The 17,178-nt window shown below is 35.7% G+C and overlaps 1 protein-coding gene across 2 annotated transcripts in view; it reads right to left on the bottom strand.

The window, feature by feature from the left end:
- Positions 1-17,178, bottom strand: part of rorab (RAR-related orphan receptor A, paralog b) — an 86,293-nt gene that overhangs the window by 48,227 nt on the left and 20,888 nt on the right. The window lies entirely within an intron of this gene.

Consider the following 17,178-nt stretch of genomic DNA (forward strand, 5'->3'; position numbering starts at 1 on the left):
AGAGAGAGCGAGAGAGAGAGAGAGAGAGAGAGAGCGAGCGAACGAACGAACGAGCTTTGTGCTGTGTGTATGTGTTTATACAGACAGCTTGGCTGTCTGGACTGTATACTGGGTGATTTTTGGTTGTGTTCTCCGCTCTAGCGGGACCGGGCAGAAAACGGAGCGGGTTCTCAGGCTAAAACCTGGCGGGTGCGGGCGGAAGCGGGAGCGTTGTCATCCGGAGGTGTGTGTGTGTGTTTTTGTGTGTGTGTGGTATGGCGAGTACACGACTGTCTCCTTCGTTCGGTTATCCGTGGCACTATCCACTCGCCATAGTGTGGCAGCTAAAATCCACGCCTACACTATCGAGCGTGTATGAACTGTGATTACTTTTTAAATTGCTGATTAGCTATTGGCCATTTCCCTCTCTGACTGAAGGCAGTCGACCAATCGCGACAGACTGTCATCGGTCCAATCAGCGCTGATTAGCTCCGCGCTAAGGAGGGGTTTGGGAACAAATGAATCACTGGACGATTCATACAGGAGTCGCTGGGATAATTAGGTAAAAATAAATGCAGATTATAAGACCATGAAAGTGTTTTTTGACCTTGCATGCATATTAGATTGTTGTTGGAGACTCTTACAACCAAGATATGACCCTATTTCATGTATAATATGGGCTGTTTAATAAATAACCTCAATAAAAAATAAGGTGTCACGGTGGGGCAGTGGGTGGCACAATCGCCTCACAGCAAGAAGGTCGCTGGTTTGAGCCCCAGCTGGGTCCCTGGCTCCGCTATAGGTGAATTGCTTAATAAAGAGATTAAGCCGAAAAGAAAATGAATGAATGAATGAATGAATGAATGAATGAATATCTTCAAATAAACAAAGTTTGTGGAGCTATTTGCATTTAAAATTAGAGGCAGCCACTGCATTTCCAAAGAAAGTTTATTTATAAAGTTAAAACAGCTACAGTTGACTACTACATAATGGCCCAATCCCAATTCTATTTTTGAACCCCTACCCCTTCCCCTTGGCTCTTGAAACAGAGTGTCAGGAGGAAGGGCTTCAAAACTTACCCCTAAGAAATGGGATAACACTACAACACTTGCACACGTCACGTCATCGCGATCTCTTGCTTCAAATGAGATCAACAATGGCGACTGCTGTAGTTATTCCAGTTGCTTTATTTTTTGGTATTAATCTTCAGAACATCACTGAAGGCAAAGATATCATGTTATCATAACAATATAATGTGGCAATAAGATCAGAACTGTACTGTGCATTTACACCATGGCCATATTTATCTAAAAAAACCAACACCAGACACTGTAAAAAGGTAATTCCCAGTCACCAGACTTTTACCAGGTATTTGAGTGTCACTGAGTGACAAATGTGAAAGTAGGTTGTGGGACTGCTATACAGAAGTTATTATTTGGAATTATAGATAGCAACCTTTATCAGGTTTTTTATCGCATGACGATAAAACAAACTCGGTTATGAATGTATTAAAACATGCTTGCTTGTTGTAAAAATTTGTAATAATGACATTATTTGTAATAATGTAAAAAAAAAAAGAAATTACTCACTTGTGCGTCTCCTGACCTCCATGTGCAGCCCTGCTGCCGTAAATGGTGTAATTTGGGAAATTATCATACTCTTTGGTTTGGCTATCTAAATTGGATACGGTTGCGGCCAATTAGGACTGGGCCAAAACATCTGAAGCAGCACTCAAGCAGATTTACTTTCTGCCAGCAGGTGGTGCTTACAGTATATGATATCATATAAATCGTAATATTTTGTTAGAGCTGTAAACAAAGCAGCGGTGCACTTGAAGTGTAGTAATAAGTAATGTTAACAAGCACAACTCTGGGTTTTAATAATGCATTAGTAAAATATGAAATTAACATCAACCTCATTTAATAAATGCTGTACACATTTTGGTCATTCTTAGTTAAAGTTGGTAAATACATTAACTTACATTATTACACGGTTGTCTGAAAAACTTGATTTGGATTGGTCAAATTATTCTCAGATAACAACCCCTGAAACTAATAATCCACTTGTTAAGTGATGACGTGTTGGTGACGTTTCCGGGTCCAAGCCGCCACTCAATTGAATTGAGAAAATATTAGTTTATGATCACTTTTTATTCATATCACACATTAAATTTTATATAAACTCATAGTGTACACAACAATCTCTGGGCTTGCTGCATCACAAATACCAAAATTTTAACAATTTATTAAAAAAAATTATCACTTTCTGGCCATCAGATGTTAGGCATGGACATATATATTGCAATCGTGATTTTCGAAAGTATTACATAGCTTTGTAAATGTTTATTATCATAATTTCATAAGTCTCCCCATACAGTTTGATAGAGCGATTGGACCCGGAAGCCGCTTTGCATGACATCAAGCAGCCTACTGTTGTTGACTGGTTGGTGCCATCTTGCTCCAATCAACCAGTTTCGCTTCAGTCAACTTTGCTATTAAAGAATGAATGAACTATTACTTAGAACAATATAAAAAAAGGACTTATAACAATGATTTATTTTTACGTTTTGTGGCAGTTAGCTGTGTAATAAGCGGGATAAAGTACATCCAGGCGATTGTTTTGTTTTTGTGCTTTATTCAGCGTTAACAACTGCCTGGATGTACTTTATGCTTTAAATTATTGTTATTATTATTTGTAAAAGAAGTATATTTTACCATACAATAGTAGTTAAACCAAGCGTTTATTTTGACAGCATTTTTTTGACACAATCATCTCACCCGAGACCTCATCAAAGAGTATTAACAGCATAATTACACATGCTATATAAAACCTACTGGCTTGCAAAAGAAGCAGACTGCTAAAACACACCCACTGGCTTTATAAATGTGTGTCAGTTGGCAGGGCACACTGGGTTATTAAATTTTTTAGGATGGCTTTTAGGGGAGAACATGTGTGCCTTCAATCTTTTTGAGAGATTAGTCCGAGCTGAGTGACACAGAAACCGCCTCAGGATTGAGCTAAAACTACTCGCTCTGTTATTTTCTCAATCTGGTTTAAACCGGATGCTGAGAGGACAGACCATCTAATAAAGTGCACAATAAATTAATTTACGATAGATAGATCTTCAGTCGTCAATTTGACTTGTAACAATTAATAAGCGCTACTGTTGACAATGACTGTGCTACTGATGTTTTCATTAAATAAACAGATGGTTTCTTCTGCTCAAGCCTCGAGGGACTGATGACTTAATTCACTGATTATATCTAAGCAAATACACCTTGGTAATCATGTTGTCCTAAGTTGAATGGGTTCGTGCGAGGTTGGGTGAGTTCGTTTCAACACTGCGAATAGTTTTGAGGCCCTGCTCATTTGAGAAGTAATAGGTTGTCAAAGTCGTTCGGAGTCAGAAACCTAATGAGAGTTTGACACAGTGACTCTATAAACCAATTGAAGAGCTTATGACTGGCGGTTAGAGTTGCACTTTGAAACAGATATCATTATTCATCTGAGCTGCTGTGTTGGGGGGGTTGGTGCATAAATATTTGAGGTTTTAACTTGGAAACACTTGGGATTCTGATATGTTTTATTTATTGTTCTGGCTTAATGTTTAATCAGGCTGGGCTGGTATTCTCACAATGCTTAAGAACTGATGTCGCCATCAGAAATGCAAAGATTTTTAGACAAACAGCTTTTGTATTTTATGGAGTATAGCGCTGTTGGGGGACTCTTTTGTTTGATGTGAATTGTGAAGTATTTATAGATCTGAAAGCACCAAAGCTACGATAAGAAGGATCTTTAGTCAAAAACATGTTACACAAAGATTTATTTTATGAACAAACAATGCAAATCCTTAAACCTTCACCATCATACGCTGAATTTATACAGTTCTACAACCTAAGCTGCTTACCGGTGAATGAATGGACTGTATAAAAAATGAATATACATTTTACATGCACTACTGTACAAACCAGCATTCGGTGTCTGTAAGATCTGAGTTTCTCAAAGGTGCACTTATTTGGTTAAACATAGATTAAAATCTAATATTGTAAAAAATTGTATTGTTTGAATTTTAATAAAATATTTTCATATTTCTCCTCATGCTGAGCTGATGTTACAGCAGCCATAAATGTAGTGTCTTTAGTGCTGTGATCTTTCAGAAATTATTTTATTATGCGGATTTGGTCAAAAAACATTTCTTTTTATTACCAGTGCACTAGTATTAACACTTTGATTTAATAAAGATCCAGAGTTAGCATTTATTTGCAACAGAAATCTAGTAATATTCTGATGTATGGCTGCACAATATTGGAAAAATCTGATATTGTGATATTTTATTTTTCTGTGCTAAATTTTGCGATAAGAATACAGTTTCATAAGATGGGGTGTTTAACAATATTCAGATACAGAAATTAAATAATCACGCAGCAAAAAATGCTTTTCTTATTGTGCTTTGACTTGTTTCTACTCCAAATATCTAATAAATAATGTAAAATACTGTTTTACTTTTAAGTCAAAATTGAGAGTCTTCCTTAAAACAAGCAAAATACAAATATAACTATTAATATAAACATAACCGGCTTTAATGAGGAATATATGTATATATCAAAAGGGAAATATAACAAAAATCCTCTTATCACAAGAATATTATCACAAGAATATACATTTTAATAACGTAATTGAGTAGAAAAAAGAATAGCCTATTGTAGCTAGCATAGTAGCTAGTGTGTAGCAGCATTGCGTCACTGTGAATAAGTCAAGCTATCTAGTTTCAGAATATAAATAACACGCCTTTATTTGTTTTTGTTTTCTGGCAATTTTATGTTTTGTTATTCAAACAAAATTTTTTTAAATCAAATCATTTTTAAACTGAGCTTTTCCGTTTTTATTAAGAAAAAGAAAAACACCTCGTATTTTTCATTTTTGTTTTAAAATTTTAAAACGAAAATCAAAAAACATTTTTTGTTTCTAACATGAAAATCCAATGACCAAAATATACGCGGACCGTACACACTTACACACGTGTTTGGAGGAGGGAAGTGAGTGGGGTAGCAACAACACGCTACAGGTTTCATCCAACTCCCAGATTGCTGCTCGTCATATATGTCATGTTTCAAGTTTATATAAAGTTTTCCTATTAACATCTTGGACTCAGAGTGTCTGTCTTAGGTATACAGTGCTTACTAAAAACAGACAAATCACCTTGTGATCAACTTGTGAACAGTATTGACATAAAATTTATTTGAACCTGAAATTATTTGGAACATTCTGCAAAATAACCTTCCTTTAAAATTTGTATTTTTTAAAAATATATTTCCCAACTGGTGTTTACCAAAGCAAGGACAATTTCCCAGAATTTAAATGATATACTGTACATTTTTAGTCTGGAGAAGTGCTATTTATTTTAGTTGGAATAAATTCAGTTTTGTATAATTTTAAAGGTCAATATTGTTAGCCCACCCTCAATTTTTTTTCTTGATTGGCTACAGAACAAACAATTGTTGTTCAACGACTTTTTAACCTAACTTATTAACCTAGTTACCCTAATTAACCCTGTTAAGCCTTTTAATTGCACTTTAAGCTTGAAATATTTTGCACTGTCATCATGGCAAAGACATAAGTAATTAGCTATTAGAAATTCGTTTTTCAAAATATTATTTTTCGGGTGGCACGGTGGCTCTGGCTTGGCACTGTTGCCTCACAGCAAGAAGGTTACTGGTTCAAGTCCCGGCTGGGTCAGTTGGTATTTCTGTGTGAGTTTGCATGTTCTCCCTGTGTTTGCATGGGTTTCCTCTGGGTGCTCCGGTTTCACCCACAGTCCAAAGACATGCAGTATAGATGAATTGAATAAACTAAATTGACCATACTGGGTTGCAGCTGGAAGGGCATTTGCTGTGTGAAACATATGCTGGATAACTTGGTGGTACATTCTGCTGTAGTGACTTAACACCTAATGAATAAAAGGACTAAGCCAAAGAAAAATGAAAGAATTAAACTCTTTTCCACAACACTTAGGAAATACTCGTAAATATATGTTTTATATAATTATAATTAAGCTTGTACATTTTTTATTAAGAGAACGGCTTCAAAACCTCACATTACAGTAGGCTGTTTATATTCTTCTATAAACAGAATACCGAGTAACAATCTGACTGCATGTTTGAACAAACAAGGCACTGTATATAATGTATTCCAAGACTGAGGATAATCCAGGGGTCAGAGAGTTCAAACGCACATGCTCACAGGACCAACTATTCCCACCCATGATCTTCTAGACCATGAGATGAGACAGGAATGCAGCTCATAAAGTTGTTGTAGCTCAGTCAGTCGCTCTTTTGCACTCTGTGTGACTCTTTCAGTGCTTCTCTAAACTCTTTTAACGGTGCTGGCATCAGTGGCTGTCAGTTACGACGATGACAGGTTTTCTCTTCGGTTTGAAGATCACACTGATACGCATGACAGGCCTCACACTGGCTGTACACACACTCCCCGCGGCTCCAACATAATCACGAACCCCTCAATTCATCAAAGTCAAGCGCAAATCATTGTAGCATGAAAGAAATAAAATAAAGCGGAGAGTTCAGACTGTGTTTGTAAGCCGTTGTTAAAGCAGATAAACATGTTACTGTGACAATATGATCCATATTAATGTGCCAGGTTTTTACAGGTACTTTTGAAGCACCTTTGAACAATGGATATACTTTTGAACCAGTTTACACAGAATAGTGATATGAATGAATGTATAATGAGATATTATTGATTAGTTTAATTATTTGTTGATGATTACTATGCATTTCATAATATAAGATACATATGTATAATAAACAGTGTGCGCTAGTGTTGGGTAAATTACTTTAGAAACGTACAACTAATGACATTATTAAAGGGCACCCATGATGCAAAATCAACTCCTGGAAGCAGTTTGAACAGAACTGATTCAATAGGTATAGTGTGTCTACTGTCATATTGGAGTGATATAAACACTACAAGTCTTGTTTTTAAAATTTCATGACTTTAAAAAATGATCCAAATCCTAGCCATATTGAAGCCCACCGCAGCCTGTTGTAGGAGTGCGACTTCCCCACCCACTAAATATATATTGACAGATACGTATTAACATGTCTTCATAGTATGCATGCACATGTCCACAGAACAGGATTTGCAAAGAAACCGGGATTAAAAGATCTGTTCCAACTCTCTGTGATCAACTGCACCTCATGAATGAGCTTTTTAAAAGTCTGTAATGAAGACAATTTGCTGTGTAAATCATAACCGCTGGAATTAGCCGCATAGCGGCTATGCGAGAATTCCCTGTTTATGGATGTTAAATCAGGTTTATTTTGTACTGTATGTAAAAACATAGTTTTAGGTAGCAAAGTGTAGAAGGATTGTTTTTCTGAAATCGTTAAAATGGCAAAACGGACAATGAGCGTTCTCATGGTCAAATGTCATATTAAAACGAAAACGCACCAGTGTAAAGAAACCTAAATCAGTTTTCAAATTACTTTGTCTTAAAAGTTATTTAATTAATTGACTCAATGATAATTACAGTTCGCATAAATCTCAAAAGATATCGCATAGACATTAGAAATTAAACTCCTTATTAATTAAAGATTTAAGTCAAACATGGCCTTTTATATTTCTTTTATGGAAAAAAATGTTATGCTTAAGAAAATTTCAAAACACTATACTTATCAAAACATTAAATGTTTTAAAGTAATGACACCTTATTTTTACATAGCGTATACTGTCATTAATTTCTGATTCAATTCAAAGGTTAAGCAGTTGAATCCGTCTCGATAAACATTTTTATCTCAACTCTCCAACAAACATACATCTGTAAACAGAAATTCAATTATTCTTCTGCTTCTCGAAATTAGGTTATACAGAACTGTTGAACTTATGTACAGTTTTCAAGGAAAGTACATATGTAACTGTAATTAAATTTCCTAAAATTAAAAGTAATCTCTTACTATCAGTGGTAATTTAATCATAGTAACTAGTTACTTGGTAAGTAATTACACCCAACACCATTACCAATTCAAAGGGCCTCAGAGTGAGGCAAAAATGTTCAATAATTTACAATCTGCTTACAATAGCTGATAGAACTATGGATGTGCAAATGCCGTTTATTCAGATATCATATAGTTTGTATACAGTCCATCTTTTCTGTATGTAGAAAAGGCTGTTTATAAAAATCAACTAGACTTTTGTGCCACAGAAAGAGAATTCTCCCAAAACGGACACTTCAAAACATTTATAAAAAGATCAAAAATCTAATTCCTGATAAATTCATAGATAAAAAAAATTAGTAAAAATGAATGGATTAAGGGCTTAAATCTAAGTCTTGACCAAAACTGACCATTGAATAATGTTTACAGCATTGTTTAAAGCTCAATCATGCTTGCTTGATGAAAGAGAACCAATGAGGTGCATTCTTACATATCACTTAACACGCCTGAGCTTCTGCACAAGCCAATGAGGTTGCCCTTGCATGTCAAGCATGCATGGTTGAGCTTAGCTTATGTTTCGTTGATCAATGTTTACTTGTGAACAAAAGCCAAAATTAAATCCGTTCATCATATAAGGCGGTCGAGTCTCTTAAGAAGATTTGGATTAAACCGCTTTATTCATATAGATTTATCTCTCTACCAATGTTTTGAATTGTTTGAGTTTTGAGTGAGTAGACATTCAATGGGGGGTGGAACGGTGGCGCAGTGGGTAGCGCTATCGTCTCACAGCAAGAAGGTCGCTGGTTTGTGCCCCAACTGGGTCAGTTGGCATTTCTGTGTGGAGTTTGCATGTTCTCCTCATGTTCCTGTGGTTTTCCTCTGGGTGCTCTGGTTTATCCAGTAGTCCAAAGACATGCGCTATAGGTGAATTGGGTAAACTAAATTGACTGTAGTGTACGTGTGTATGTCCTGTGTGTAGGTTTGGGGTTTCTGTCCTTCCATTGACGAAAAATGAAAAAATATCTTCTCAAGTGTTTCAAAAAATGAATGAAATCCTTATGGATTTGGAGAAAAAAAACAAATGAACAGCATTTTCCTTTCGGACTGAACTAGAATGTGGAATTGAGCACGTGCCAACAAAGCAACTTCTGCCACTCAACCCTGCGGCTGTTGTTGTTGTTTTTTTTTAAACACTATTTTGACGTTTTCATTATTTGAGCTGAACTAATGCCATAACGCGGCGCTTCAGAGGAAATGGAGAACGTCGACACCAATCTCGAGTTTCACACCATATTTAATCACCTTCATCCAGTCCATTTTCCTCTTTCACATCCTTCACACACACCACTCTTTCTTTTGTATTTTTCCATCAGTCTATTTCTGGCTGACAGGCTTAAAAGAGATGATGATCACATTTACGTAATACGAGCACACACACACTCGCGCACAGACACACACCCACAGTGATTCAGACAGCACTTACACAAACACTCCCACTGTGAATTACAGCACAGCACTGAGATTATGCCAAATTGGGTTAGTAGAGCAGTACTGGGTTACACAGAACAACAAACACACACTCTGAGGAGGAACGAGAGAGGAGGAGAAGACAAGCAGGAAGATAAAGGGACGAGAAGGAGCGGTCGTGAAGTGGACTGCCACCACCGGCACCCATGACCAGCTCTGCATGTTAATCCCGGAGAGTAAAAAAAGCATGTTGATGTTCCCCTGCCGGGTGTAATGAGGGGGCTCTCGGCTCCTACTGCGGAGAGGAAAATAGCGGTTATGCGCCAAAGGGAGAGAGTGAGCGAGAGATCACATAAAGAGATCATGGAGAGTGTGTATTAGCAGCAGGATAACAGAGCTTAAAGCTCCAAAGGGATTATTAAAATCTGGTTCCAGGACTCTGGGATATGTGAATTCAAAGGTTTAGCCATGCACAACAGTTGGAGAAATGCAGATTTTTTCAGGTTTATCAGTAAAAACAAAAATATTATGTCAATAAGAGATTGTCTTCAGAAACAATTTTTGTAGTGCTAGTTGAAGGTCTCACAGCGATGATTAAATTATTAATTCATTCATTTTTCTTTGGCTTAATTTCTATTTTAGAGGTTGCCACAGCTGAATGAACTGCAATCATTGAATAAAGTATATAATATATATAAATATATTATATAGTAATATATAGTATATAGTATAAAAATATATATTTACATGTATATTAATATCCTGGGAAAGGTGTAGGACCAAGTGAAGTTTGTCTCCTTAAAATATTCGGTCCGAACACTGTGATAGGCTGTGATCTGACCTGCCTGTCAAAATATGTAATTGCACGCCTTTGTTAAATAACAGAAGTGAGTTTTATATGCATCAAAAGTAGGGCTGCACGATATTGGAAAAATCTGACATTGCGATATTTTATTTTTGTGCGATAAATATTGTGATATGTATACAGTTTCACAAGATGATTTTAATATTTGATGGTTTTCTGGAGAGTCTAACAGTTGGTACATAAATTAAATAAACATAATGCAAAAAAAAATGCTTTTCTTACCTTGTTTTGACTAATTTCCAGTCCAAATATTTAAAAAATTCTTAAAGAAAGTAAAAATATTGTTTTGTTTTCACCATCAGAAGAAATGAATCAAAATTAAAAGTTGTTCCTTAAAACAAGCTAAAATATCCAACAGTAGGGCAAGTCAAATAATCTTGTTTCCGCTTTGAAATGAAGATATTTACACTAAAAACAAGACAAAAATTCTAGGTAATTTTTTTTTTGTATAAATCAAATAAATTATGTATAATCACAGTGATTAAATACAATTCAGTATCTCATGTTTAACTATAATTCAGGCTGGACATTGCATATCTTTACGATGTGACTATTGTGAATGTACACGTTGCAATATAGATGCAAAAATTCTGCTTTATTGAAAGCCTATTAAATGCAAGTGTGCACTTCAATGCTTTAAATACTTGTAAAAATAATCCATCCAAATGATGGAGAAACTACACTGTAAAACCCAACAGTCAACTTTATCATCAGTCAACATGAAATGAATGTATAGTTAACTCAAAATTCACTGAAAGTTAATGCACCTCATTTGAAAAGAGTTTTGAACTCAGTGATGAAGAGATTACTTCAACTTAAATGGAGTAAGTTCACAGTACTCATATAGATTAGTTTTTGAACTCAAATGGTTTGTTGCAATCGGTTTCCTCAAACGATTTGAGTTGTCTTCAATTACTGGGTTTTACAGTACTCAGTTGGTTTAAGTTCTCTTCATTTATTGGGTTTTAATTTTTACGTTTTACTATTGGGTTTCAAATTGATTCGTTTACTCAAATGGATTAAGTTCACAGTACTCATTAGGATTAGACTTTGAACTTAAATGGTTTGTTGCAATCGGTTTCTTCAAATGGTTTAAGTTACCTTTTTACGGTGTTTTACGGTGTTATACTGTAATTTAATGTAACAGATTCAGTTATGAAAAAAATAATAAATATACTTATTCTGAAATTAAAGATAGAAAAGAATAATAAACAAAATAAATTTCATTATATTTTCTTCAATTAGTACTTTTTTGAAGGATAGTGAAAAAGTTTATTTTATAATCTTTATTGCGACGGGGATCTTTAAACAAATTACTAATACGTAATCAAAATGTTATTGTTTTTAATATAATTCACATTTTGGGGGGTATAAAATCCATTGTTACACTGAATGATATTTTAGTGAAGCTCTCTTTTTATCATGGTAAATTCTTAAGCTTCTAGTTTGGCTTGGGTTGGTATATGAAAATGTCGGATAAAAATATCCCGATTTCACAGGGCTACTATAAGAAGATGGTATGATAACTTTGGCTAAAATATCACAATTTAACGGTATTCTCTAAAATATGTTCTTTATCAATGTCTGGGAAAAACAGTTGTTGTCGTTTTACCCAGACTTTTAAAAATAACTTTTTTATTTTTTTTATTTTAACAAAGTATATTTTATTTTTAGGAACATTTAAATATATATTAAAATATATCAGGCTTAATAATTAAAATAAATCACTTCTGCTGACTTCAAAAACACAGATTTCTTTACATCTTTAGAAGGAATCTTTGGATATCTTTCTAGTCTTTGGATATTAAGCCACTGCACTGTTCAATGCTACAGCATGCTTAGATGTTGGTTTATAAGTGATTAGCTTTTCAAATGTTTCCTTAATCTTGGGTTTACCAGTAGTTTTTGGTGTGTTTTGTGCTGGAGATACTGTAGCCCTAAAAAAACTAAATAAAATAATTGCAAAACATGTAAATAAATAAAAAAACAATTTTCTATCGTAGGAATGTTATTACATGGTTTTAAAACCTTGACTATTCTAAACCTAAATCTTGAAACAGTTATCATCCCATGCCTAGTCCTAGTAGTCATAAAAATATATAAATATAAAATACAAAAGATCTAAATATAATTCAATTAATTATAGTCATTAGTCATGTGAATTGTGCATTAATCATTTTACATCATAATACTCTAAAACCCTCAGACATCCTGCTTATTTCCAGACTGAAACTGGGTTTAAATGGCATATTTTCAACATGATCTCATATTTTTCAGTCCCCACTGTGTGCATGCTGAAGCTAAGAGCAACTGCTGTTCTGTCAATAATCTGTTCATAAAACCATCTGCTAATGTACAGATGCGTAGCGGGCAGACGTCAGTATAGATTCTTACATAATATGCCGCTTTTATGAATCACCCACGAGATGTCACTCTCAGCGGCACTACAAGATTTGATCACACTTCACAGCATGAGAAGAAGGTCATGATGTCAGCTCTATGAAGACTATCGCCCCCTCATGGCACATACAAATAACGCATATAATCAACGCATATAATCAGTCCAACCCACTGACTGATTCTTTCTCTTTGAGCAGCAATAAATATGATATAATAATAAAGTGGGGAAATGTATATGTAAAAGCTGGTCTTTTTGTAATGGCTTCAGACGAGGATGCACTTTCTACATGTAAATAAAAACAATGCAGATGGTAGGGGGTGAAAGACAGCAGAAGCTACTATAACAGAGAGAAAGAGCAGAGAGAGAGAGAGAGAGAGAGAGAGAGAGAGAGAGAGAGAATAAAATACACTTTGAATGTAGACTTTATATAATCCCAATCACTAAGGATTAGCTTCATCTTACATAAGCCCACGGCTCAGCTCTCTCCTCCCTCCCATCCGGATGCTGCATCTGTCAAATTACTCATTTCAGCAACTGCCAGGTTTCCACTAACAACAATTCCATGAGCATCTTGCTCTCCAAACGACCAGCGCTCCTGTTTTCACTCCAGAACCAAATTAAACGTGTAATCCTGAGAACGCTAACAGTCAAACTGCATATACACTTGACATTTGTTAATAAAAAAATAATGGTGGTCATTTCTAGATCACCAAAAAGAGGAAACTTTGCAAGATGCAGCGATGAAACTGACAACTGATCAAAATGTTGTGATAATTTTGTCTTTTAGTTGATATTTATATAAATAAGAACATTTTATCTATGTTGACTTATTAAATCTATTATGAATAAGCTTTAAAAAGATTCATATTTATCTATTATTCCTGATAGTAGGTGATGGCAGGTCGGAAGTAATTTTCATGAAAGTCATGAAAGCGATTCCTTCATAAATAAAGCAAGAGTCAGCCTTTTTAAATAACTAATTTGAGCTTATTCATTACTAATGTTGTTTATTAAAACTAAGTGCTAAATATTTTAATAAGTAAATCACTGATCATCCATCACCGATTGCCCACAGACATCACAATGCTGAGCCGGCATCGCGATCCCCCACCCCACCCCCTATTACAGCAGCAACCCACTTGCGAAAAAAATGCCCATTTAGGCCCTGTTTACACTAATACGTCTTACTTTTAAAAAGGCATTTTAGAACGAACACGACCCACGTCCACACTGGCGTTTCATCTAGCATTTCTGAAAAGCCCTCTGTCCACACTACACCGCTGAAAATGCACAAACACACACACACACTCTCTGTCATGCGCTCTAGCATATACGTATGTCTAAGCTCCAGGCAGTCAGCGAGTGCTTTGAGTACAAATCATCAGAGAGCAGTGCACGTCGGACAGTTTTTCCAAGGATGTACCACTGGATCGCGTCTTACTATAGATGTTAAACGTGATATTTAATAAATCTTGTCTCTATCTAACAACTTTTCGGTCTTTTAAATCTATTAGGTAACGTGTCACAGCATCGGTACACTGCTTAAATCTTTCACTTCATGCTTGTATAATTTCAGCAAAAACCGCAGATACTGTTTGTTGGTTGCTGTTGGTTGTACACCTTTTTTTTTTACCAACGCCATTATAATAAAACAGATCACTCTGCCTAATTTCCATGGAAAAAGTAATTGACAGGCAGTAATTTGAGTGTAACTTATCTTTATTTATTTGTGGGTAAAACAAGGAACATGCGGGTCATGTAGTTGAAACGGTAGGCTATGAATAATTAATTAGTTATGAATTAATTAATTATTCATAAATAATTAGTCTACCGTCGTCTATGACAAAGATGCAATCATCCATCTCAATGTTTCACATTAGACATCGTATATGACACCAAATTGGTCAACATTGCTCAACCCTAGTATGAAAAGTGAGGCTGTCTTTTCAAAAAGTTGAATAGTTATAATACTTTATTGAATCACTGACTAACCAGCTGCATTAATCATAAAATAAATCTGAAATTGCATCCTTCCATGCTATATAAAAACAGTATGCAAACAGAGTAATTTGTCATAATTTATCAAATTCAAAAAACAGTAGGTGAGAAGTACCCGGATGACCTACTACTTCCGGCGAGACTCTGAATGGCACATCCGATGGACGCTAAGCTATCCCATAATGCACCGTGAGAGAATTCATGAATGGGAGTGAAGTGATGCAACTGACGTAAGTAGGTCACATGATCATGACAAAATGGCAGATGTAGTACATGTGAGTTTTATTTATACTACTGATATTCGTACTATACAGAACATACTTTTTTTTTTTTTGATTTATTTTTGGCCTTTATTAGAGAGGACAGTATTGAGACAGGAAGCGAAGTGGGAGAGAGAGAGAGGGGGTAGGGTAGGGAAATGTCCTCGAGCCGGGATTCAAACTTGTGACGCCCTGACGTACTATCGCACCATATGTCGGCGCACTAACCACTAGGCTATTGCGTCGACAGAACATACTTTTCTAATGGTTGAGTACATTTAAATTCAAATGCAGTACCTACTCAGTAATAGGTGATTTCGAACACTGCCAGTGTCTTAATCATAGACTGTAAAAGTTATGGACGTACTATTCGTTACATCACACATTGGTTTCTAAAGAGTGCAAAAAAGGTAACAATTCTAAAAGGCAATTGATTGTGTAAAGCCACATAAAACAACACAAAAATATGATGTATATGCCAAGCTCAGCGGCTAATCAGCTGGAATCAGCTGAGGTGATGAGACAGCGATCAGCGAGACCCAGCTGTCACTCAAGTGGCCACGTCCTTAATTATGCACACTTAATATAACTTAATAAAAACGAAATGGATGAATTATAAAAAATTCACCCCCTAACAGTTGTCATGAAGGTTAATATTAGCTATATGCACCAAAACAATTTTTTTTGTACCAGGGTGTAAACCTGTTTTTATCAGTTGTAAAATTGGCCAATTTATCATTGTAGTCAGTGAACATCTGGGCTTTTAGAAGCTAGCCCCCTAAAGGCGAGTCGATGAAATGCAGTTTCAGTTACTTCCATACTGGCTTTACAAAGGAGAGCAGGAGGTTGCTGCTTGGTCTTAATGAGCAAGTAACTGATTCACTTAATCAACCGATTCATTCAAATTGCCTGAATCATAGCAGTCGCAATGGCTGCAGGACTGTGGTCTTTGTAAATGGCTTATTGATTCATGATCTACATCTACTTCATGGCTTGTTTCAAAAAGCAGACTCAATATTTATCTGTTTTGGGAGACCTAAAGCTTTAAGGTGTGCCACAAAAAGTAAAACTGCCAGTTGGTAATACAGTTCAAATCATTCAACTGATTCATTCATGATTCAATTGCTAACCTGTATAGAAGGCTTTTAAAATAATCAACTCACATGACTCAAAACACTGAACAAAACACTAATACACTGAATAAAGAATTATGAAAATGTAAAACTAAAACCAACAGTAGAAGGCAGCTAGTCTTAGGATATAAAAATTTTGTACAATTTGGCAGGTTTAGTTTGATTGAAACTAACAAAAGCAGTCATATAGTGTTTGTGCAGTCTATTTGAATGTGTATGCCAGTGCCTGAACCCTGATGCACACCAAACATATAGATCCAGATCAAAAGGTCTTGATTTGCTTACAAACATACGCTAGTGCAGTTTGAGTAAAATATGAAAGTAACACAGACCAAAGACATCTAAGCCAACCAAAAACAGCACATGATGTCACAAGATGCGAACATAAAAAGGACAGAATGCTCAAGCAAGCCTGTTTTTTTTCTTGTCATAGTCACAATGTTGCTCATTACAGTTTAATACAGGCATCAGAAACAAGTACCTTTGCAGCAGTTCTTCATTTGCATGCAGCAGAGTAATTCCTGGAGCTGTCCTGACTTCTCCACACATCTTACAAGCTCTTAATGAGTTCTAGGCAAATAGAAATACTATACACGGCACACACATAAGCATATACGATGAGTATGTTCAGCATTGTTTTGGATTACTAGTTTCTATCAAAAAATTGTGATTAGTAGCAATAGGTGAACTAGATCTCTAGATCACTCTAGATCACCTGAACCAAGATAACCAATCTATAAATGTGAACTCGCCTTTAATAAGTCATGGATGGATTCACTCAATCAAACCATACACTCACCAGCCACTTTATTAGGTACACCTGTCCAACTGCTCGTTAACGCAACTTTCTAATCAGCCAATCACATAGCAGCAATTCAGTGCATTTAGGCATGTAGACATGGTCAAGACGATCTGCTGCAGTTCAAACCGAGCATCAGAATAAGGAAGAAAAGTGATTTAAGTGACTTTGAAAGTGGCATGGTTGTTGGTGCCAGATGAGCTGGTCTGAGTATTTCAGAAACTGCTTATCTACTGGGAATTTCACGCACAACCATCTCTAGGGTTTACAGAGAAAGGTCCGAAAAAGAGAAGATATAGATTGAGCAATGAATTCACTGTACTCAAA

The sequence above is a fragment of the Danio rerio genome, chromosome 7 (assembly GCF_052040795.2).
Source record: "Danio rerio strain M-AB ecotype USA chromosome 7, GRCz13ab, whole genome shotgun sequence".
In the NCBI taxonomy this organism is placed as follows: domain Eukaryota; kingdom Metazoa; phylum Chordata; class Actinopteri; order Cypriniformes; family Danionidae; genus Danio; species Danio rerio.